The 24,276-nt window shown below is 38.8% G+C and overlaps 1 protein-coding gene across 1 annotated transcript in view; it reads left to right on the forward strand.

Moving 5' to 3' along the window:
- The first annotated feature begins 9,047 nt into the window (after positions 1-9,047).
- Positions 9,048-24,276, forward strand: part of cntn5 (contactin 5) — a 100,491-nt gene continuing 85,262 nt past the window's right edge. The window contains 2 exon segments of the mRNA XM_020614760.1: positions 9,048-9,335; positions 9,899-10,304. The gene's annotated coding sequence lies outside the window, so the exon portion shown is untranslated.

Genomic DNA, 24,276 nt, shown 5'->3' on the forward strand with positions numbered 1-24,276 from the left:
AGGCATGTGTGCTCAAGCTACAGTAGAAGAAGGAGAGCCTACTGAATTGTCAAAACAAGAGGGATACTTCAGACCTTGTGCAAAACATCTACGCAATAAAGTGTAGTTCAACATATAAAATTCCAGACCAAGTCAGAAGTAATCATTTTGTATCATAATGACATAAGAATTAAACTACCTTAGCGGACACACAAGCCAAGTGAGCAGAAGACTAATAAGGTGCCAAACAGTGCACGATTCCTGAATTCAGCATAGGTGGACATGTTTATCTTTCTACTTAGGGCAGCTTCATCCAAAACACCACAAACATAGTTCATGGAAAAGATGTTCTCCAATCAATTTTGTTACCACTGCTACAGGAGGCATGACATTTGTGTGTTGACAGTGTGCCCCGAATAAAATGTCACTCAGGATTCGGTCGAGAGGGACAATCGATTACTTAAAGTAGACACTAAATACTACCAGCTGAATTAACAGCTGTTGCAACTTGAATAAAATCAAATGTTGTTCTGTGTATAGTTTGTTACAAGGCGTCTTCTCTTAACTTATTTTCACCATCTTTGCCTTTTTCTACTTTATTTCACGTGTACCGAGTTATTTATTTAATGTATTACTGTTTTTAATCATCATCAGTGACAGACATGGGAAGAGCAAACGGCAAACCTAGACAAATATGTAAACTAACTGAATTAATTAATTAAAAGCTGCTAAATTAACTGTATCAAAACCGTGTTCCAAATATAACATGAGGGACAAATTTTGAGTAATATCTGGATGTATGAATGTTTACTTGATGCAGCCACACTCAGCATCATGTTTGTGTGCTGGAAAACCAGAGAGCCATAACAAAAACCTTATATTCAAACATATGACATGATAAAGTGCTTGGCATTATCATGTATGATGTGTTACTGTGCTATTAGCAACTTTTAACATATGGAATATGGCATACATACTCTGTTATTAAAATGCCTTGTTGCTTCATGCTGTTACATAGTTAGATGTCTCACAGGCTTGTAACATTTTCTTAAGTTTTTCTTAGTAAAGCTTTTAAAATGGATTCACTGTTTTCTGGACATGTCATGTCAGAATGATTTAACACAGCAGTGGCAGATATGAACAACAAAGAGGAGGAGGGAGTGAACAAGTGGATGAACAATGCCTTGTGGAAATATAATACTAACAAAAACATCAAATTCAGCTATGAAACATTTTTAGCATTTCAGATATATAATAAATATGAAGCAGTGTTGTTGGGTCAAAGCTGATTCATTCTTCTGAAATGAAAAATATTTTCCACTTACATTGATTTCTGACACTGATGTGCTATGAAATTGTACAGACTGTTAAAACATGCCTTTATGATTGCTAATATGTACAGTTTAATGGATTTCTTAATAGTTTCACATCTTGTGTTCAGTGACGCTGCATTAAAGTGGTTCTTTGGTTCAAAGTGTTTAAACTGTGCAGACTCCCTCGTACTCTGGGTCCTTTTTAGAAAGTAATTAATCACACTAGACTCCCACCATCTTAATATTGCAATTAAGGAAACAAATGCATTTATATAAAGCAATAACAGATGACAGAAACAGCATCAAATTCAATAACACAAGCCATCACATCCATCATACTAGATAGTTGTGTTGTTTTCTCTTAGACATTTTGTTTTAACTTGCAGTTGGATCAGTAGATGCATCACCAATCTTAGGTTTGCTGGGCCTAACTCTGTTAAGAAATGCATATAAAAGAAAATGACATGAACTTTAAAGTAATTGCAAAGCAATTACATTAGCCTCTTAAACTCCAAGACACATCTGTAGGTTCACTATTACACACACACACACATGTTGTACAAAAGCAACATACAGCATCAGTGATGTGTTGGACTAAACAGAGACATATAGAGATGTATTGCATGTAATGTTAGAAAACTACATTTCAAAAGGCAGCAGTGGCAGCAACCACAGGACCCCGGCGCCGGCACTCAGAAGTGATTGCAGCAGTTAACAATTTTAGGCGCATGTGTTTTATGCTAAGTCAAACTGTCGTCCATGTGAAAGGCTCATGGAGTCATGAATAACCTTTTGAATGTAATGTTACTTTTCAAGTAGACTGTGAGAGATGTTTCAAAGAGCAAAACTTCCATCCATCCACTACACTGTACATACCACCTAGAGGGTCTCGGAGGCCTGAAGCCAGTTGCAGCCAAATCTGGGCAAGAGGTGGGGTGCACCTCGGACAGGTCGCCACTCTATCACAGAGAGTAAAACTTTCTTTATCCTAACATTGCCAGGTTCACAGAATACTACAACAATTTCACATGCTGGAATAACATTTTTTTATGTACTAGTGAGGAAATATCTGAGCATAAGCAGAGCGGTGCTTTGAACTAAATGCTAACACTAACATGGAAATATGCTCAGTAACAATGCTAACATGTTGATGTTAAGCAGGTAAAATGTTTATCACATATTTAATTCAATGTTAGCATGCTAATGTAACCCACCTATACGGTAAGGGCATTAATTCAATTATTCAATTTTATTTGTATAGCGCCAAATCACAACAAAAATGATCTCAGGACTCTTTACAAAGACAGGTCTAGACCTTAATATTATTAAATGTTATAACTGAAACTTTTAAACACATAATGTGCCGAATCTTTACTTTACTCTTGTCTTTATAAATTTTGGTTGGTCGGCGCAGTGATATGTGAGTTTGGAACAAAATGGGAACAGTAAAAGCTGCTAGGAGAGTTATGTGTCTCCAACCTGCTGTTCCTTCTCATAAGACTGATCCAACCACCACATATCAAAGTAATGCTTTCCTTAATCCTGCCAAGAGAAAAAAAAGTATCAGACATTAGTATAGTTAATATCACTCTTCCATGAAAAATGAATATTCTGTATTATGAGATAAAATAATCTTAAGGAAGACAGGTCAAGAAGGTCAAGAATGAACTTTAATGTTAAAACACTGTATCATGTATTGGTACACTATATATTGTATTCTAAATCTCTGTCTCCAGTGACACTGGAGCTGGTTTTCAGGACACACTGGTTGTGCCATACAAAGCTCAGTATTTACAAGCTTTAGATGCTACTTTAGGGTTACCTGATGAAACCATAGCATCCTTTAGTTGTTAAGTTACTGTATAGTAAGTGTCTTCTGCTCTGTGACAGATTAGAGCTTCAGCTGATCTAGACTACACTCTGAGTTTGTTCTTTTTGTGTTGTATTTGCTTTACATAAACAGAGTTAAAATCTTTCATCCCTCGGTTTGACTTTATGCAGTGACTTGCATGTATAAACACTCTACCCAGCAGATGTTGGTGCTACCAGTAATGAAAAGAATCAGTCTACCAACCAAATTATAATTTACCACCTCTATCGAGTCTGCATCTGCTGAGCAATAAATATAAATTGCTTAAATTTGCTAAGTATGTTAACGTATCTCACCATCTGTACTAGTGCACCTTTTACTTTCCTGAAGTTTATGTGGCAGGAGAATGAACAGACATATACAAATTAAACACACACATGTGCAGATGCACACACAAATACAGTTTAAACATATGCAAATAATAAATTCTCCTTGCTCTAGTATGTTTTCAACTGGGGAATAATATCATCATCATATTTATTCAGCAGAAATGTCATATAAGAATGTAGGTTTCATTAAACTGCAACAAAAATATCTCACATTTGAGTGAGAAGTTGGTACGGCCGCCTGAGCAGTGGTGAAGTGGGAAGCAATGTAGCACAACACGGCTCTCAGAGTGGGTAATGAAGATAAATTAAGACGTTGCATTCATGGATAGTGCTGTGTTAGCACAGGAGCTGAGGATTGCCATATCCTTAGCCTTTTCTTGGGAAATTTAGGATTCAGTCAGCTGCAACATCACACACCACCTTGCAAACCGCAGATGACAGATACATGCGTTGTTAGAAGTGTGAAAGTGTTCATTCCCACACTGACAGAAGAAGAGGCAGACTTGAGTGATAGGAGATTATGCAAAGAACAGGTTCTGCCAAATGATATGACTGATCAGAGACGTGTTCCTGCCACGGCGTTGATTCCTATAAGGAACAGCTACAATAACTGCTGTCACCACAGATTGTTAGATTCCGCTGCATCTTAATTTAAGGATACAACTTTAAGCCTTAAACAGTACCATCCAGGACTTTGTTCAGAAACATACAATACAAGTCCACCACCCACCAGATTTAAATAAGGGGTTAATCTTGGAATAGGAAGGAAATTTGTTTCTACATAGATTCTGGCAGCCTCTCATGCACTTTAAACATTAACATCTAATAAAGTTTAAAGCTTAAAACTTCAAAAAGTTCTTCATCCTACCATAAAACATGTCAGAACTTGCCATGTTTTGTCAGGCCCTAATTTCTAATCATTTTTCTTGCTGCCAAGCACCACCTCTCTAATTATACATGACTGCTGTCTTCTTACCACCAACAGCATGCTGTCATTTCCTGTGTCAGGTGTGACAGTTTTATTGGGCACCAAGCCTAGACTTCACTAAATTACAATAGTGAAGGTTGTGTGGCTTTCTTATGTACCATCCTTTGTAGCTGTAATTATGTTTTACATGAAAATTAGTCCGAGTGTCGGTTAACGTTCAAGATAACCATTCAGATTCAGTTCCTTGTGATAACTCCAATAACTTTCGTGCTCAGTATTTTAGGTATTAGTGTGATATACTTCAAACAAAACCAGAGTTGGTGTTGTGTCATAGGCGATGTGACAGGTTTGCCTTTAAGAAATACTGCAGTGGAGCTTGAATAATGCAGCGTTCTTGTTCCTGTTGTCCCGTTAACAAAAAATACCAAATGTGATTAGTTATGTGTTTTTAATGTGTGGCTCTAGGGAGCATGCTTCTGGTTTATCTTTAATTTAATAACTTGTTGTATTTGCATATTGTGTAGTGAGGCCTAAACATACAAAAACTGAACCAAGACAGTTGTATGTTTTGTTTTTTTACTTTGTTAAACCTGATATTAACATACCACTCAAAAATATTAGATTCAAAACACAAAGTGTGAGACAAAGCCTGTAGTGTGTCCCAACCGGTCGAGGCAGAAGGCCGCCCACCAAGAGCTGGGTTCTGTCGGAGGTTTCTTCTGTTAAATAGAGTTTTTCCTCCCCACTATCACCAGGTGCTGCTCAAGGGGGATTTGTTGGGTTTTTCCTCTGTAATAATAATAATAATAAGGTCTAGACCTGACTTTATAAAGTGTCCTGAGGTGACTTTTGTTGTGATTTTTAAATCAAACTGAACTGAATTGAACTGAATCCTCTGAAATACATTCCAGAATGCACACTAGAAGCAAAGCTCTCTGAACAATATCAGTGCCAACAAAGCACAGAGCTGTAAAAAGCATCCTTAAAAGACTGCTCTTCAAAAGATGGCATCTAAGAGCTGATAAGAGCTACACGCAATGGAATGGATCAATTGTGCAATAGGAAGAGCACTCAGTCATGGGTACTGTTTAATTAATGATGGGGGGAGGGGTAGAGACGGGCTGTTAGCTCCATACTGTCAGTCAAACACTCACAGCAGAGGGTGTCAGTATGAGCTATGTAAGTGATATGTGAAACAGAAGGAACTAATCCATACCCTCCAGTCCACTACCATTAATGTTGTTTTCAGAGGCCATGGATGCTGCTGAATGATATACATATACTGTACTTAATTTCTTGTGAATGCAGAAAAGCAAACACAATGAAACACATAACACTAACTCAGTAGAGCATTAGTGCAGCTTGGTTTTTGGAAAGAAAGTAAAAGAAACAATCAGCTGAATGTGTCGCTCTCTTGCACTCCCTAATTTTATTGTCAGAAAACACTCATCCATCCATTATCTATACCGCTTATTCCTGAATAGGGCTGCAGGGGGCTAGAGCTAATCCCAGCTCACAATGGGCAACAGGTGGGGTCCACCCTGGACAGGTCACCAGTCTACCACAGGGCTGTCATGTAGAAAAACAACCACACCCTCACCCTCACTCTCACTCTCACTGTAAGTTAGAGCTACCAGTCAACCTAAGCTGCATGTCTTTGGACTGTGGGAGGAAGCCGGAATACCCGGAGAGAACCCACCACTGGGAGAACATGCAGACTCCAACCAGAAAGGCCCCGGGTCGGCTTGGGTTCAAATCCAGGAACCTACTTGCTGTAAGGCAACAGCACTAACCACTGCACTGCTGTGCTCCCCCAGTTGTCAGAAAATATCCTTGTTACAGTAAATTCTGACAAAACTCTGAACTCCCGACATACAGTAACTGTGATAAATACTCAAATTATACATAATTTAACTTGTATAATGAGCTTCATATCAAGTCAAGTCAAAGGGTTTATTGTCATATGCACAGTAAGGAAACCTGTTTCCCTGTACAATGTACAAATTGTGTGGATGCTGTAAAACATCCACACTATGCTCTCCTGTTCTTTATTTATTATTATTATTATTCTGGGATCTTCCCCCCCTTTTTTGGCACTTAATAAGTCCAGCATACTTTCAGCTATACAGAGCTACCCCACCGCCCACACACACGTTCACACCTACTTGTTTCACCTAGCAAAGCCATTCAGGTATCAAAATGTTCAGCTCTTCAAGGACAGTCATTTCTTGCCCCATTCAAATTAATGGGAAAATTGTACTTCAGCATACTTTCAGGTAAATATCCCTTTCACATGTCAGGTCAGTCTTTCAGCGCACAGCATCCACACGCATTTTCGACAGGAAATGCATTTTTCTAGTTCTTACTTTGCCGTCCACATGAATGCCACACAATACAAGTCAAATATAAAGTAGATAAGTAGGTAACACAAAATCTAAGGCACTTTAAGCAGCAAATGAAAGAAGCATAATAAAAAAATACAGCAAGAACACAATATAACAATATATGAATGCTATCCCATTGTGTATTACAGTACAGTTTACATTATACAGTACAACAAATGTAAATAATAAAGGTGCATTCATTTTTTTTGTTATTCAGTCAAGTGCTTTATTTTCCCATTATTTACATGCTTTAATTAACTTTAATTGGGCAGCGAGAAGGTTGTGGGTTCGTGACCTTTCTGTGTGGAGTTTGCATGTTTTCCCTGTGTGCGTGGGCTCCCTCTGGGTACTTCGGCTTCTTCCCACAGTCCAAAGACATGCGGCTTAGGTTGATTGGTGTCTCTAAATTGCCCGTGTGAGTGGTTGTTCATCTGTGTGTGGACCCCTGTGATGGATTGGTGACCTGTTCAGAGTGTACCCTGCCTTCGTCCGATTGCCGCCTGGGATTGGCTCCAGCAACCCCATTTGGGACTGAGCGGTATAGAAGATGAATTAACTTTAATTCACCTTTTATTTGTTTTTGTTATGTTTCTAGTTTAGGTAATAAGGTAATATGTGGTGTTCCTCAGGGTTCAGTGCATGTAACTGACATATGTATCGTATCTGAGAAACAGAAATGCATCTTATTCACAGATGACACCACCATATTTTGCAGTGGAGAACATTTGAAACAACATCTGGAGACAGTGGAGGAAGAATAAAAACTCTTAAAGAAATGGTTTGGTAGGAAAGAAACGGTATATGTGTTTTTGAAAAACAAAGGACTAGAACCAATGTCTATCAGTAAGAGGGGTGATTTTATGGAATAGTTGTACTGTTAATTTAAAACATGTACAACAATTGTCAAGCTAAAGAAATTATTTAAAATCAAAATTATGAAGGAATATAAAAATACTCTAAAACAAACGGACAATTGATGATGGAAATGTAAAACAAAATTGTTGATCTGATATTGAAGCTCACAGAGGAAGTAAAGTGACTAATTGATTAGTGACCAGTGACCATCAGGAGACACTCGTCCTGTTTAAAAGTCCTTGCAGAAATCATCAAATCTATACCTATTACCATCAGACTAATAAAAGTCAGCGTGTGGTAAACAGCTAAACTGTAAAAACTGTTTGACAGGAAACAGACATGGTGATATCACATTGTCACACATAGTTCAAGACTAACTGACTTGTTTGGCAAATGTAGGGTTGCGGGGAGGCTGGAGCCAATCTCAGCCGACACTCGGTGATATGCAGGCTACACCCTGTTGCCAGTCTATCACAGGGCTGACACAGAGACAGACAACCACTCATATTCACACTGACGGGCAATTTAGAGTTGCCAGTCTACTTAATCATAATGTCTTTGGACTGTTGGAGGAAGCTAGAAACCCATGAAGAAAACACAGGCGGTCACAAGGAAAACATGCAAACTCCACACAGAAAGGCACCTGTCAGGATTTGAACCTAGTCTATTCTCATTTTGAGACAGCAGTGCTAATCACTGCACCACCATGCCAACCTTAACAAAAATCAGTTCATAGAACGAAAGAGAGGGAAATAAATAAATAAAGACCTTTTGTGAGATATGCTCACTGCCCTCATGTGTCACAGGCAAGAACTGCAATTTTAAATTAATCAAGAGAACATCCATGCACATATATTTTGAATACTTTCAAAATAAAGTAGGCTCAGATGACCAGATCTCCATTTTTTCACTGAGAATAACACATTGATGTCTCATGTTCCATAGAGGCAATCACAGTGCTAATGTAAATAATATCTGTATTACTAGGCTAATGTACTGTTTGTAAAAATCCAATTCAAATTCAGATTAGCCACTGTAAAATAAATCCACAGACATGCACTAACTGCTGCAACAGATGAGGCTTATGTGACAGAAGTCATAGCCAGGCTGCCACCTTAGCAAGCGTTTCCACTGTCAGTGATTATTAGAAGTTGTAGCAATGCATTCATTATTTCAACAATGCTATCTTAACGAGAATACTAACAGCATGTATGATAAAGTTTCCATGCTATCCATGTATGAGAAATGCCCTGCTCGCTACTGCTCACAGTGAGTACAGTTGTATTTTGGATAACACCTTCAAAATAAGTATTTTACATGTATTTACACACTGTGACCACTGGAGGGCGATCGCTCATTATTAGGTTCTGTTGGCGGAAGTGTCATAATGTGTGTCCTTTGGCTAAATTATCTTTTTTTGGCTAAAGGACCTCAGAGGTCGATGTTGTTTTTCTGTGAGACTAGCATCACAGATGAACTTAGATCTAGTTTTTACTCCGTACGTTGTACACTGTTATTGAACCCAACAAGAACTCCCCTTTTAGAAATGGGAAAAAGCAATTTAGCGTTATTGTTAGCTAAGCCTGCTAATTCAGTGGTAACGTAGCGTTAACAGTTTAAGGTCAATGCTAAATGTTATTTAAGGAAGTGAATGAGCACAAATGGACACTAATTTAGGTAGTTATGTTAATGTTTGGCGATTTTTTTTCTGAATATTTATTATATGGTGATAATATGTATTTATGTCTGGACTTAAAGGCGTAGTTCCTTGTTTGCACATGTTAGCATTGAGTAAGTTAATCATTTTATTCATCATTTATTTTTTTGACCCCGGCTTGAAATGTAGTTAACTGTTATTTTGACTTTATTATGTGAGTTGTTAACAGCAGGACATGAAAAATCAGTAGAAGGTTCTCTGCAGGTGAAATAATTAATAAATTACCTTTAGCTAAATGCACATATCCTGCACATTTCTAACTTAAGTGTTCACACTTGTTTTGTTATCAAAATAGTCCAAATGCCTGCAGCTTGTCGTGGAAATGAGGTAAACATTCAAGCCACTTTTTAATGCACAGTAGTTTTTTAAACCCCTATAATTAAAACAGCTTTACCATTCTACATTTCCAGAAAGGGAACAACTTGTAAATAGACACATTAGATCACAATAACTACACACAGTGTCAGGAGCTGATGTGTTGCCACTCCTTACAACTAACCGAGGGCCACCTATTTTTCCTCAGCACCAGTGAGACGGGATGCTGTGCTGCAGAGAGGCTCAGCCGGCTGCAGCGGTGGAGGCTGACTGAGAGGAGAACAAACCAAACCTCTGTCCACCACGACCCGCAGCGCCGACAGAACGCTCTGTGGAGCGGAAGAGAGGGTTCGGCGCTCGAGGGCGACAGAGGTGGACACCGAAATTAATATATGCGTTTGTTTCTCCTTTTTTTTAACTTGAGGATGTACAGTTTACGTAGGTTAACAAGATAGAACGGCAGAGACGACGAGCCGGACTTCACTGGATATTCTTAACACCGCTTGCCATTCCGCCGTTTGGGTCGGGAGGGAGGCACAGCCGCGGTCACCACGGCCGCTATCGTTCGGGAGAGAGAAGAAGAAGTGAGACGAGGGACGAGTTTTTGTATTTCCGTGAGTTAACTATTGCACTTTAATGCGTTTCCCCCCGATTGTTTGGTTTTTCTCGGTTTGTAACGGAGCTACAGATGTGTGAATGGACGCAGGTTGTTCACAGAGAGAGAGAGACAAGTTCTGCTGACAAGGCTGGAGAGAATGATCCTGATAAAAATCACCTAAAAGGAACTGAGTAGTTTTGGATTGTGTTACAGTAGATATCAGACCAAGTTCTTGTGGTTTTGACTGACAACCTCCCGCTGTTCTTTCTCCTTGTTTCAGTAACTTCTGCCTTTACCTAAAGAGTGTATGGAGTCAAAATTAAGCATGTGGGAGATGGAGCTGTCCAAGATGCCCAAAGTGTCAAAATGAAACCTCTGGAGTATTTATTATGCTTTGAGTAAGTTAAAAGAATATTTCCAGGTGTCATTCACTAAGCTCTCTACAGTCTTGACATGTATTTACACTGAAGTGGGTTCGAGGTCTTGCTGCTTTTGACAAGAGTGCAAAGAGATGTGTGAACACATAGTGAAGGAGAATCAGCCTCCTTTTAAGGGAGGAGGCAGGTCCTTTTGTTTTGGGAGTACATCTTTAGGTTAGAGCAGGAGGCTTCTAACACAACCCTTACCACATAAGTAAACCCAGAGGAATTATCTAATCAGAGATATTCATATTTCTCACACTTTAATTTTGCAGCATGGCTGCAGTTGGATATTTGGTATAATACTATCATCAGACTGTGCTGATGACAGTCGGGTTGTGCATTGTGGCTTGGGGGCTCACAGACTCTTGTTTGATCATATTGATTTTCATGGCTGTGTTAGGAGGATGCACACAGAGCACGGGGTATTATTAAGCCATTACTCAATTAGGAATATTATTTCAATTTTTTTTTCTTGACGTTTCTGTGACTTTCTTTTCAATGACAGCAATTAGTGAAGTGGTGACAGATAGAATAATGCGTGCCGGAGGAAAATAAACCTTTAAAGGTCTGTCTGCTGTCAGTAAATCCCTATGCTGTGGGCTTTCTTCATTTTTATTGCAAGCCTAGAGGCACTAAGAAACAGTTGCACATTATTTTAAGATGAGTTTCTAATTTAAAGTCATTAAGGATGTTGCTGCAATATTCAAGAAGACTTTAACCATGAACCTTGGACCAGTTTCTCTTTCTAAAAATAAAGAAACTAGTTTGTGATCAGCATGCTTCAGTCACTTCAGAGTTTGACAGAAATCATGTTCAAGTGTAGTGGTATTTTGGAAGCACTGCTGATGTAAACAGTATTTCTGATGTATGGCGTAGAGGCTGAAATTTCACATGAAAAAGAAGAAAATCTAGTAATAACTTTCTGTATAGGAGAAGTATCGTTTTTACCATTTCATGAATTGTGAGTCTTGACAAGTTACTTGTGAATGATACAGCAGATTCTGACTCCCAGGTTGGGTTCCATACTACAGCATATGTAGTGGGATACGCATATAGAAAAGTAGCCTGCCCAGTCTTTTATTATTTTTTTTTAAGCACAGTCTCATTCACATTCTTTGAAGGACTGTGAGTCAAGCACATGTCGTCAGCTGTTACGTCATTACTCTGTACTGTATACTCTACAATCAATATTCAGTTTTGCTACAATGGAGAGGAATTCTTGCTGACTGAGTAAAATACCTTGGCTGTTTGTTCTCTTACACAAACTGCTCTCTGGGTTTTTTTTTTTACTTTGGTAAATACAGTATCTTCACAGTAAAGGCAGGCACACTGTTTACATTGACAGAATGAAATGGAAGCTACTTAAGCATGTTTTACATATCTTAACATGCAAAAATAAACAAAAACTAAATGTAGGTTCAAATTTACAGCAGTAATTACAGGACCAGTCAAACGTTTGGTGACACATTCCCGCTGGATTGAATGGGAAAGTGTGTCCAAACGTTTGACTGGTACACAGGTATACAGGACTTGTAAGACTGTATACCTACCAGTGCTAAATCGTGTAACCTATGTCATAGTGTAATGCCACCATTGTTTCCTGTTTCTGTTATATAGCATCCTTTAAGACCTAATGATAGGAGTCTAACTTACAGGTTTGCTTGTCATTTCAAATGGGATATAATTTGCCATAATGTCAGTCTACATATGAATATTTCAGGAGCCCTTATGTGCTTAAATGATTGTCATACCAGCCCACTCCACCACTTAGTTTAATTTCCTGGGATCATCTGGAATAGTTCACCTGACCAAGAGATGTTGTACAGTTAAAGTTGCCAGACACAGTCCTAATCAAAAGGAGCTTCACCTGCATGTCAGGGGAATAGATGGAGGCAATGAACAGCTGTACCTATTTCACTTGGCACAAATTAGAGGTTAACCCTATCTTTATCGGATGTAAATCAGTTATTTGCAATACACGAGGTAAATATTTGCCACACCTGCCACTTGATGGCAGGTGTGAGATGAAATGCTAATTAGCAGATCGACTAACCTTGATGGAAATGGAATGTGTCTTGAAGTTGCAGCTGTCCCTTCCTCTTAAATGAGATGATTATTGACATGGGCCAACAGACATGCATTTAGGGTATAGCTAATTGAAAATGACAGCTCTGGTGAAGACTAGCCCTTGGGACCCTAGGAAAAAAAAAATGCATACCAGCTTTGACAGGAGAGAAGCTGGGGATAGAAAATGTCTTGCTGAGACACTGGTACCCAAGGGAGTCCTAGTTTCGCTGTCAAACGTGAGACTAATAAAGTGAAAATGGATGGAAATGTCTTGCAGATCATACTTCGTACTCAGCATGTCCCTGTAGACTGTTTCCTGTTTTTTATATGACAAGAGCAAAGATATTCACCAGTGATATGTACAGACACCGTGCAGGCTCTAGGTTTAGAGCACCAGGTAGCTATGTGGTGACAAAAGTGAAACTGCTGTAGGAAGTGTTGGAAAATTCCTAGAAACATGTTTGTCAGTGTCCAGAGCAGGCAAGGGTGTAATTTTGTTTTCAGAACATAACAGTGACTAAGTAGGTAATGTAGGTCCGGGGCATTTTCCCCTTGTATGATTTGAGATGACATGCATTTCATAGATTAAAGAAATGCTGGTAATCTTGACATTAGCAAACCCTTCCTTGGCTGCCTTCTTATCTAGCACTTTGTTTGTAATGGAGGCCCACCGGTCTTCCAGAGTGTCTCTCAGGACCCATCTGACAACTTAATTTATATAATTGCTTAGAAGCATCTGTGTAAGAAAGCCCGTCTTTCAGCACCCTCCGCTACTTGTCACTGCTGTGAATGACTTGGATTTGATGTCCAGTGAGTCAAACAGACAATCTTTGTCACACTGCTGCTGTCATAATAAAGGCTGTTTGAACAACAAAATAAGCTCCACAAAGTTGGATACATGTTGCACCCTTCTTGTAAGATTTTCAGCCCTATGTATTCATTTTTGCATTTACGCTAGTGTTCTGATTTGGCTCTGCAGGTAGTTGATTTTACAACAAATCATTTCTTTAACACAAGTTACTTGAATGCATCAATATATGGCCTTTTCTCTTGTGATTTTGGCAGCTTAGAATTACTTTGGTATTTGATCTAAATGGCTGAATTCACTTGTTTTAGGTAGCTGATATGTCCCACTTCCTCAGGTTGGTTAATTAGGTAGTCCCCTTATCTGGCTGCCTTTTTGGTGTCCTCATTGTGTTAACTTTGTTACCTGCAGCCTTCCTCTGTTCCCACCACTTAAATGGGTGGTTGTATAAATGTTAAAGGTTATTAATTGCATGAGCGATATAAAAGTGTGTGCTTTTAAATAGTGGTGGGAAATGAGAATATTGGTCAAAAGAGCTAGAACACAGAATGAGACAGTTCAAAAAATTACCTAAAGGGCATTTAAGGGGCAAATAATTAAAATGTTTACTACTTATTTGTAATAGATTAAAATTTGCCAGTTATTGGAGCCATTAAAAGCAAACCCTTTCCTACCATTTCACAGTAGTTTGCTTCCCATTTCTGAGTAACTTGATGTCCCGCCCTCCTCTGGCAGCCAAATTATTATTTGCCAAACACCTGTCAGTCAGTTACAGTGTTGTCAAGTTTGATTATGTCGGTTTCACCGTGCTGTGATGTTAGTAGCTCTTGGATAATTTTGGGTTCAACATTAAAAGTCTCCACTTATCTAAAGAGGTATAAACTAAACTTTTACAACAGTACTGTCTATTGCAATGCATTCAGCGAGTTGCACTGCAGCCTGCAACATGAGCCGTATTCCATTTCAGCAAAAGCTACACTTAATTCGCTCTTTGCAGTGTACACTTAGATGTACTGCAAACAGTTGACACATTAGTTTGATCTGGTGTTATAAGGAGCATCTTTTTCTCCGGTTTCTAAGCAAGTTTATTGGCCTTTATTTGCAGTGCATATCTAAGATAATGTCCTTAGTGTAACTCTGAATCTAAAGTGTGTATCATGTCTGTGTGTTCAGATTTGACAGCGTTATGACACTGATTCTGGCATTGAAGGTAACCTGCCTTAATTGACTCAACTCATGCTGAAACTACAATGACCAGCTTTCCATTAGTTTGACACAGTTTAACACCTAAATGCACAAATCACACGTGAACTATAAAATAAGGTCTTGATTTTTTTGATAGGAAGTTTGACACTGATGTGAATTTAAGATGTTTTTGGTACAAAATGTGAGTACTGGATATTGATAATTGATTGGTTCGAAGATTAGTCTTTTGATACAGAATGTGAATAAATGTAACTTGTGATATAAAACAGCTGTAGCTCTCAGGGGAAATATAGGTTGGTACAGTAGGTCTGATTTATCTTTGGACGTAGTTTGTCAGTGAAGTGAACATTACATATTTGTGGAAATGGTTTGGAGAGAGTAGAGGTGATGGTGGTGGTTGGGAATCGCCTGAGGATGGAGTGTTTTTCAATAGGCAGTTCCTGATTTTATGTGACAGTAAAGGGCCTTATCTACCAGGGCCATGATGAAGCACAACGCTCTTTGATTTTTTATCTTCCAAACGTCTAACAATCTCATGCTCTAGACAGATTAGTGAGATGAAGGTGTAAAAACAGGATATGTGGTTTCAGATTAAATGCAGCCAAGTTTGGGGTCTAAGGCTACATCTGCATCATGCTGATAGTACAAAATGAAAGATTAGCTGAAATTACTGACATAGTTTTGACCTTCAGGTTCAAGAAAGTCAGAAAATATGGCATGATTTGATTAGTTTTGTGTTAGTAACCAATAAATGGGTAAAGCATATGGGATAAAAAAAAAAGGGGACATGCAAGGTTTACACATTAACTTTACTTGAACCAGTTGTGGCAGTATACTTCTCTCCCCCTACTCTATGACCAGTAGAACATCTCACTCATAGCCTCTTTTGTACTCTGTATTTATTTGTGTTTCTCATTACCTCAGATAGGACATGGGCTCCCTAAAGAATTAGTTCTGGGCAACGTTTTGCCTTGTTTAAAATTCATTGGAGTCCAAACCTTTCTTTAAAAGTCTTTTTCTTTTTCAGTGGTATCTTAATAAGGCAAACCACACAGAGTGACTCTGGGCGAACATCAGCAGTGTCAACAGGAATAAAAGACACCTTGAGAAATCACTGGGTTTTCATATCACATTTGTTGTTATAGCTAATTATGTAGAATTGTTTTTTTTTGCATTTCAATCTTTAGCCTTAATGAAAGGCAGTGTTGGTTAATGCTCCCTTTGCTACAGTAGTTCATTAATGTGAAATCGTCAGCTTCTTGTAAAAGTGTCATAAAACAGAAAACATGCATCATCATTGTTACAGATTATATATAAAATATTTATTTGAATGTTAAACCCCATGCTGTTGCATCACGCGTATTTTTAACTTATTGAAATCTTTATTTTCACCAGTCATAACAGATTTCGTGTGTCATATGCTAGTTCCTTTTATAGGTAGAATTGTGTGGAACTGTGGAAGCATTGTGAGTAAGATGTTGTTTTGTGGCAGTCTGTTAAGATGCTTTTCAAAGCGTCTTCATCTATACATTGTACTGTACATGCCATTTTAGAGTATACTGTCAGGGCTTTCAGAATGAAGATGAAATTGAATCCATAAAAGTAACCCTTGAGGTCAGAATGCTGCTCACTAGTTCTCAGATGTTCTTTCCTTATGCCTTTTTCAGGCATGCACTGACACTCTGAAATTATCTAGACATTCCCTGGAGGAGCCATATGTGAGAACTTAAATGCCTGAATTACTTGGCCCGGACATTAAGTGGACTTTACCCAGCCAACTCAGTAAGCCCGCCTAAAAGTCAAGTGAGCCCATGTGAGATAACAGCAGCATATAGTCTGGAGCAGTGGCGTAAGCAGAAACTGTGTTTTGGGTGGGCCAATAAAAATGGATAGGCCACACTTAAACCAGCAAGGCATAGCCTATTAAGGCTGCACACAGCAGTGTAGACACAAACCTGTCTTTTATCGCCTGTGCAGTCTCAACTGTATTTACAGCAACTACAGGTGAGTTTTATGTTTCTTATGTTATTGCAACATGGCACCTGAAAATCAAAATCGAGGCATGACAACCTGCAGCTCGTGCACTGTCATAACCATATAAATAACCCTTTTAATTACACAGTGGCAATTAAACGTAGACATAAACAGCAGAGCATGTTAATTAAGACCGAAATGTCACTCGTACTAATGCCATAGTTGCTTCAGTTTAGTTCGACACCATGACTGTGACTCTTGTATAGTGTCCTCTACTGAAGTTACACAGTGAAGTCTGTGGGCACTTTTGTAAAGAAGACAAGGCAGCACATTAAAAGAGAAGGAGGAGTGTTTTAGGGTTACCTTCCTGACAGTGCTAAGTCATGCATCCTGCAGGTTCATGATGGGTTCCTGCGTTCCACTCTCATGCCTCCTTTCTCCTGAGAGATGAAATGTGTATCGTGCTATCTGTCAGAATACAGCTAACAGGGCTTCTGTGCTCAGCTGTGCTTCTGCAGTCCCTCCCTGTTCATTCTCTTGTGTCAAACACTAGATTTATTTTAGTCAAGTGAGGTAGCTGTAATATGGTTTATTCAATATCTTTCTGTTATGCTACAGCATAATGGTACAGGTATTAATGGATATTTAGTGATTTCATGTTTTGTGCCACTGACTTTTTGAGGAAAATCTTGATCTGATACATTAACTAGGCACAACTTGAATGTAAACTGTTGATACTAAGCAGAAAAGTGCATCAGTGAGGCTTCATTAGGCATTGGGATAAGTCAGCGACGCTGATGCATTTTAAAGGAAAGAAGGCTCGTCTGTGAAGCCTTTATTCAAAGCTACTATTGTGTGATGAATGCTGATGTTTGGATTTACACATTTTCTTGATTTCAGCTGTCAGCTTGCTGTGGGTAGAATTATGGCTGCAGTGAATCAGCAAGTGTTTCTGGAAAAAAAAAGAACAGTGTTATAATATTACAAATATGCTGTTTGTTCTGTGTTTCTCCGCAGTAATTTGTGTAGTGATCTGTGTATTCACATGGTTAACATTTCAACTCACAAGTGAAAGTTCAACCTTTCTTGTAACATCTCTCAAAATCGGCTCTTAATAAAGTGATGAACTAGGCAGCCTGTGAGCAACGGACAGAGGCTATTCCATTAGTCTGGTACATCAATAAATGTAATGGTTAATAATGGAAGATTAACGGGAATTGTGACAGTAAGGGATGACAGAGCAATATAGTTTGCAGATATGTTAATTTAAATTATTGAAATGCAGGAAGAATTGAATCTGATTCCATAGGTGAACACACACACATGTGCTGTGTGTCATGTTGTTGTGAAAATGGGACACAAATTGATTTCTTTCCAAACGAGGTTTATGATTAATGTCACGGGGCACTGAATATGGATCAGCCTGTGTGTGAGCAAGCGCACACATACAAATGTAAGTATAAAAAAAACAACAAACCATTGGGACGATCAGCCTGTTTTGAAAAAGTGCAAAACGTTCACTTAGCAATATAGCTATGAAACAACTGTATTCAGCTGAATTCTGAACAAATTCCAATTTGTCAACAGCTAGAGACAATTAATCAGCTACTGAAAACATCTGCTGAACACAAGAGTGTGGTGGTGTGGAAAGGACACACGTACTGTATCTGCTGAATCTAGTTAGTTGAATTAGTTGCATTACAAAGGGAGAACAGTATTACCAGCCATTAGTTTCATTTGTTATTAATGTGATATGAAAATAAAACAGGGATTTGAATGAGCCTGTACAATTGAAATTTAAGTCTTGAGAGTCAACTGCATAACAGTTAAGTGCATGATTTTATTTCAGCCAGTGGATATTCCACTGGTTTCACCCATGCTTACAGTAAGTGGATCGATACAGTGTCCACTGGTTGGTACAAACGTGTAAACAACATTGATTGCAATCGTAACATATGAGTCATGTGCAGAGATAGAGATAAGAAGCATGCAGAAAGTCATGAATGTGGCCTACTCAACATTCAGACCGTTTTGATGAGTTATTATCGTATGCATAAAGGTATGAGAGTATAAATGTAACGACTGTTGTGACTTGCTATGACTTACTAGCTACCTTAAATCTAACTTCTCATTTGCATAAAAAGTAGGTACACATGCAAGCCTTTTGTAGCGTTTTGTTAGCAGCGCTGCTGTGAGATTCATTCTTTTCATTTGGACAGGCAAAACGACAATAAAGGCAGGGTATAAATATGCAGTTTATGGCGCACTATGGGCCCAACTGAGGATTTTCCTCACACTGTCAGACCATCAGACCAGTGTTTCTCCCTTGTGTGTCCTTTGTTTAGGTTACAGATGTTCCACAGCCTAAAGATATAGAAAAGATGAAGAGAGGAATCACATTAAGAGCCTTTTGTGTTCTAGCTCTGTTGATGAGTTAAAGTTCCAATTACATTTCTTAACTGTTAATTAACTCACATGCACAGACTCTGTCCTTTGGCTATGCATGGCACTGTTTTGATAGGTGATATTAAGTCTCACGAAGACAAATCCTTATGAGCTGTTGTGTTGTCAAAACAGCCAGAAGAAGAGTTGCATTGTTTAAGCTTTGTTGATTGTGTTGCCTTTTCATCTGTTATCAACCTGATGTTTTGGTTTAATGCATTGTGAATGAGTGAAATCCTTTTTTTGAATGTTAGGGTTTACAGCAAAGATTTCTATTTGCATTGTTCCCATTTGCACCATGATCAAATTTTCCATATGTTATCTATAATTTGTTCATTACATTTAATGATCATGGATTCAAGAAATGTTGTAAAAAATAAAACCCCCAGTTCAGTTACTGATGTTAAACAGCAAGTAGCATCCCAGTATTCTCTGCCGAAGAGATGAAGGCACTTGGTCACCCAAAGAGCCAAACAGCAGAGGTTGCACTCAAATAACTTGAAAATTAATTAGATCTATATATCGTTGCCACAAATGTGCCATTGGGCAGTAGGGAATTGCACTGGAAATCACATAGAAACCCATAACTACATTTCAGCCGCTGTTGTGCTCCACTTTTCAGCTAAAACACTTAAAAAAGGCACCAAACGTTAAAAATACTTCTCTGGAACAGCAGTGTCACATTTTCATGTAGGCAATTTTAAGAGGAAGAAAAGGTGATGGCAGGCTTTACAAAAAGCATCTACAATATCAGCTTTAATTTTATGGGTCTTACTAAAGTTTCCATAGCAACATGCGTGTCTTGATTTGAGCAGGGGATATCAGGTCACATTATTGCTATGTTAGACGTGACCTTTACTTCACTGCAGATTTAACAGTTGGTTTTCTCTTTCCAAACTGCCACTTAGTGTGCCTCTCTGTTGTTTTACTTAACTGTCTGCATGCAATCAGATATCAGCAAAAGTCAAAACATGAATTTTAATCAGGATTAAATGTGCCTTCTTTGCTAATTCATAGTGACTGTCCCATACGAAGCAAGACTTTCAGTAAGGACAAAGTGCTTTTCCTTTTTCTAATGCCTTCAGTATTTCATCAGGAAATAACTGATAAGTGGGATCAGTATAGACTAATAATACAGAGGTACACGTCCTATTCAGTATTACAGTAATACAGCATTTTGTATCATACATGAGAGGAAAAACTCTGAGACGCAAACTGTAATTTCCATCAGGCAGAAGGTCGCTGTGCAATATGTTCAGATTTCATTCCTTAATCTAACTTGCTGTTACCAGAAAAACAAGCTCAGCTACATAGGGACCGGTAGCTGTGATCTTTTTGAATTTGTAGTTTGAGACCTTACCATTGCGTTTGGCATCTCAGGCTGGTCATTCTTCATTACATGTCCTTAGTTTTTTATATCTGTCCTGACAGTGCTGCACCCAAGTGGCAGTACTTACTGTATATTACTTTACAGAACAGCACTTTATTGGTACCTTACCTCAGTTGTCTGGATTGAAATTAATTCATTTGAAGTTGCTGGTCGTTGTTGTTAACCATGTAACATTCGTGCACAAGTGGGAGTCTTAACTGTGCCGACCTGAGATGTAGAGAGCCAACAATGAGCCTTGAAACAGTCAACCTTTGTGCCACATGCTCATTAAATCTCAATTTTAAGTAGAGCTCAATGAAAGCATAATTGTGTGACACACAGAACGTGTGTTCTGTGATTTTCTGTGAATAGGGACAAATTGAAGTGCTGAGATTCAGGTGCTCAGATTGGTGTGTGTGTGTGTGTGCGTGTGTGTCTGCAGCGGTCTAGGATGGCCAACCTTGTGATTTCGCAAAACTGTGTACAGGGTGCACAGTTGTAATGTAGATGCTTGAAATATTCAGCATGTAGATGTGATATACACTATATGATTCTTTAAAAACCATATATTCATGCTTGTGCAGATCCGTACACAGCCTCTTTTTTCCTGTACTACTTCAAAGAAGGTGTATTTGAGCTTAGTCAACCAGGAGCAATGTTTCTGGGCTAGAATGTTTAGAATGTGCCAGCTAGTGCCTGTAGCAAAGCAATGTTTTATCATTGTTTTAAGGTCAGAATGAATTGATTAATTCATATATATTCTCTAAGGAATGGAATTGCCAAAGACCTTAAACTAAATACATGCTTTTAGGAGTGTTGCCCTTTGGTAGACTTAGATGTCATACTGGAAATATGATTCATTTGTGGTGAAAGAAATTATGTTAATTACGACAATTAAGCACCTGCAAAATGCTAGTCATATCAGGCTACACTGTGTAATCAACAAATTAGGCTTAATATTTTATTGCGCATGGGAAGATGTATCCCCGCAAACCATTTTGGATCCATTAAATTCACCAAGCTGAATGACCTGTCTGCCTCCCTCATCTGATAGGAGACTTGGAATAAAACAGAACCTTTAAAGAAGGTTCAGTCAGCTTTGTGAAGCATTAGGACTAGGGTTTCAACGGCATACCGGTTTCATGCTATACCATGGTATGAAATTTGATGGTTATCATAGCATGCACATTTGCTTATTACTGGCAATGAAGGAAAAAAAGTGCAATTCGTACGCGCCTTTCTTCCCGGACTGCTGATAGTCCATCACCAAACTCCATCCAGTGAAAAAGAAGTTAAAATAAGCAGCACAGGATTGCTTATCAAAAACAAACACCTTTGAGCCCAACACCATCCCTCCAGAAAATTAGCAGCTGTTCTGATAATTGTTTAATGGTCTTATACTTGTATAGCGCCTTTCTATGCTTTTACAGCACACACAAAGCGCTTTCACATTATTCGGCCATTCACCCATTCGCACTCCCAAGCACTCACGCGTTCACACACCGGTAACATCACTGGGAGCAACTGGGAGTTTAGTGTCTTGCTCAAGGACACCTCGACATGTTGACTGGACAAGCCGGGAATCGAACCGCTAATCCTCCGGTTAGGAAATAACCTGCTCTACCTCCTGAGCCACAGCCGCCCCCGAGAGCATTGTGGGGGAGTTTCTCACTAATGTTTTACAAACCAGTCCATCTAGCATTGAGTCGCTTTGGGGAAACGTGCAGTTCATGCAAGACAACCCTAGAATTCAAGAGATCTGGAAGCTTTTTGCTAAGAAAAATGGGCAGTTTTACCGCCTGAGAAAATACAGGGCCTTGTCCACAACTATTCCAAAAGACTGCAAACTGTCATTGATGCTAAAAGGGGAAAGACACACTATTAAGAGCTAAGGGTATTTAGACTTTTGAATAGGGAGCATCTTTTTTTCTTTGTTGATATGCTCTGTTTAATGATTATGCAATTTTGTGATACATTGTAGTTTGATTTGAATCCCATTAAAAATAAATGAAAAGATCTTTGCCTGACCACTTATGTGTTTTTAAAAAAATGGAGCACATCTGGAAAGTTCTGCCAGGGTAAACCTACGAGCAGTATTGTACATAGTAGCGCTAAACCGCTGAGCTGGCTAATTTAAGTAATCAGAGCTACACGTAGCCTCTAATGTTTTCTTGGTGCTTAGTTCAATTTTTTCTTTTGGGTCAGCTGCCCCATTTTCTTACTGTCAACTAGATGTTGGTGGTTGTATCTGGTGCACGTGCATAGTATTCCAGTGCTGGCCAACTTGTATATGTGAATTTCTGTACAAATTGCATTCGACAGGTTGTTAGGGTTAAACTGTAAAATGTAACGTAATGCTAGCTACTTTAATATGCCTTTATCTCTATACATTTTTCTTTTTTTCTCTCTCTCTCCTTCTTGCCTCAGCCCAGTGTCACTTCCTGTATCCATCGTTTCAGATTAAAAGCCTCCTGCCGAGTTGTGTAATTGCACCTTCATGCCATTTCATAAAATTCTGAAGCAGGGGGCTGGCTGACATTGTGTTGCAGTTAAAAGTACCTCTTTGCCCATCTGGCAGTACTTTGGGTTAAAAAAACAAAACAAGAAGCTAATGAACATCATTATGAATCTTCATAAACATTTGCGTGCACACCAATGTGCTGCATTTCCATCACTGTGAGATCAACTGGTAGTTTTGCCAGTGAAGACGTCTCACTCTGTTGGAGTTACTGTCATCAATTTAAGTCACGAGTTAACGTTAGTTGGTGACAGCTGGCGTGACCCCACTGGTTGTCTTTTTAAAAAGAAACAGTGGTGATCAGCAGAAGTTGCTACCTGAGCAATTTCCACATGGAGCTTTGCTAACAAAACTGTAGGTGCCACTAGTGTTAAAACTGAAACCTACCCAATGAACGAATATCCAAATAATCAAATATTCTAGCCCTAGTGATTATTATACATGTTTTAAAAGAAAACATGCTATCCCATACGGCTACATGGGCTGTCATCGGCAGATGTTTCAACTAAGTAGAAACATCCACTTTAATTATTAGTTTGAGAGCAGACAAGAGAAACTGAAACTAATTCATCTGACCTGATTCTTTTGACTAGACATCAGCCTAATGTCTGCAGACAGCTGGCTAGCTGTTGTTTGCTCCCTGGGAGGAACACACTGAATAAAATAGAATCCACACTTTTCGCTCGACTTCCACAACCTCACATCTCATATCCAGAGATGATGTGTCTTCAACAAATGCAAACAGAGCTCAGTTAGAGTTTTCAGTCAGTCTACCACTGCCTTAATATTTAGTGCATACTACGTGTTTGGGGAGGCAACCGTGGTGCAGTGGGTAGAGCAGTCATCTCCTAACCGCAAGGTTGAAGGTTCAAATCTCGGTGCCTGCAGTCCACGTGTCAAAGTGTCCTTGGGCAAGATACTGAACCCCCCGTTGCCCCCGATAGTTAGAGTCATCAGTTGAGTTGGCACTGCAGATGGCTGCCTTGGTTCTGTACCGGAAATAAATTCCTTGTGTGTAACAATAAAGGTGATTTTCCTTTACTCAGAAAAGGTGCATATGATCTCAGGATTTTAAGTATCAGTGTTTGATCATTCAAATAAAAATCACCTTTTTTTTAAAAATCCAGCCTTAGTTACTTAGATGTTCACTGTGGTCATATAGTAGAAAGGTATAAGCAACAAACG

Source organism: Monopterus albus, unplaced genomic scaffold (assembly GCF_001952655.1).
Source record: "Monopterus albus unplaced genomic scaffold, M_albus_1.0 scaffold150.1, whole genome shotgun sequence".
NCBI lineage: Eukaryota > Metazoa > Chordata > Actinopteri > Synbranchiformes > Synbranchidae > Monopterus > Monopterus albus.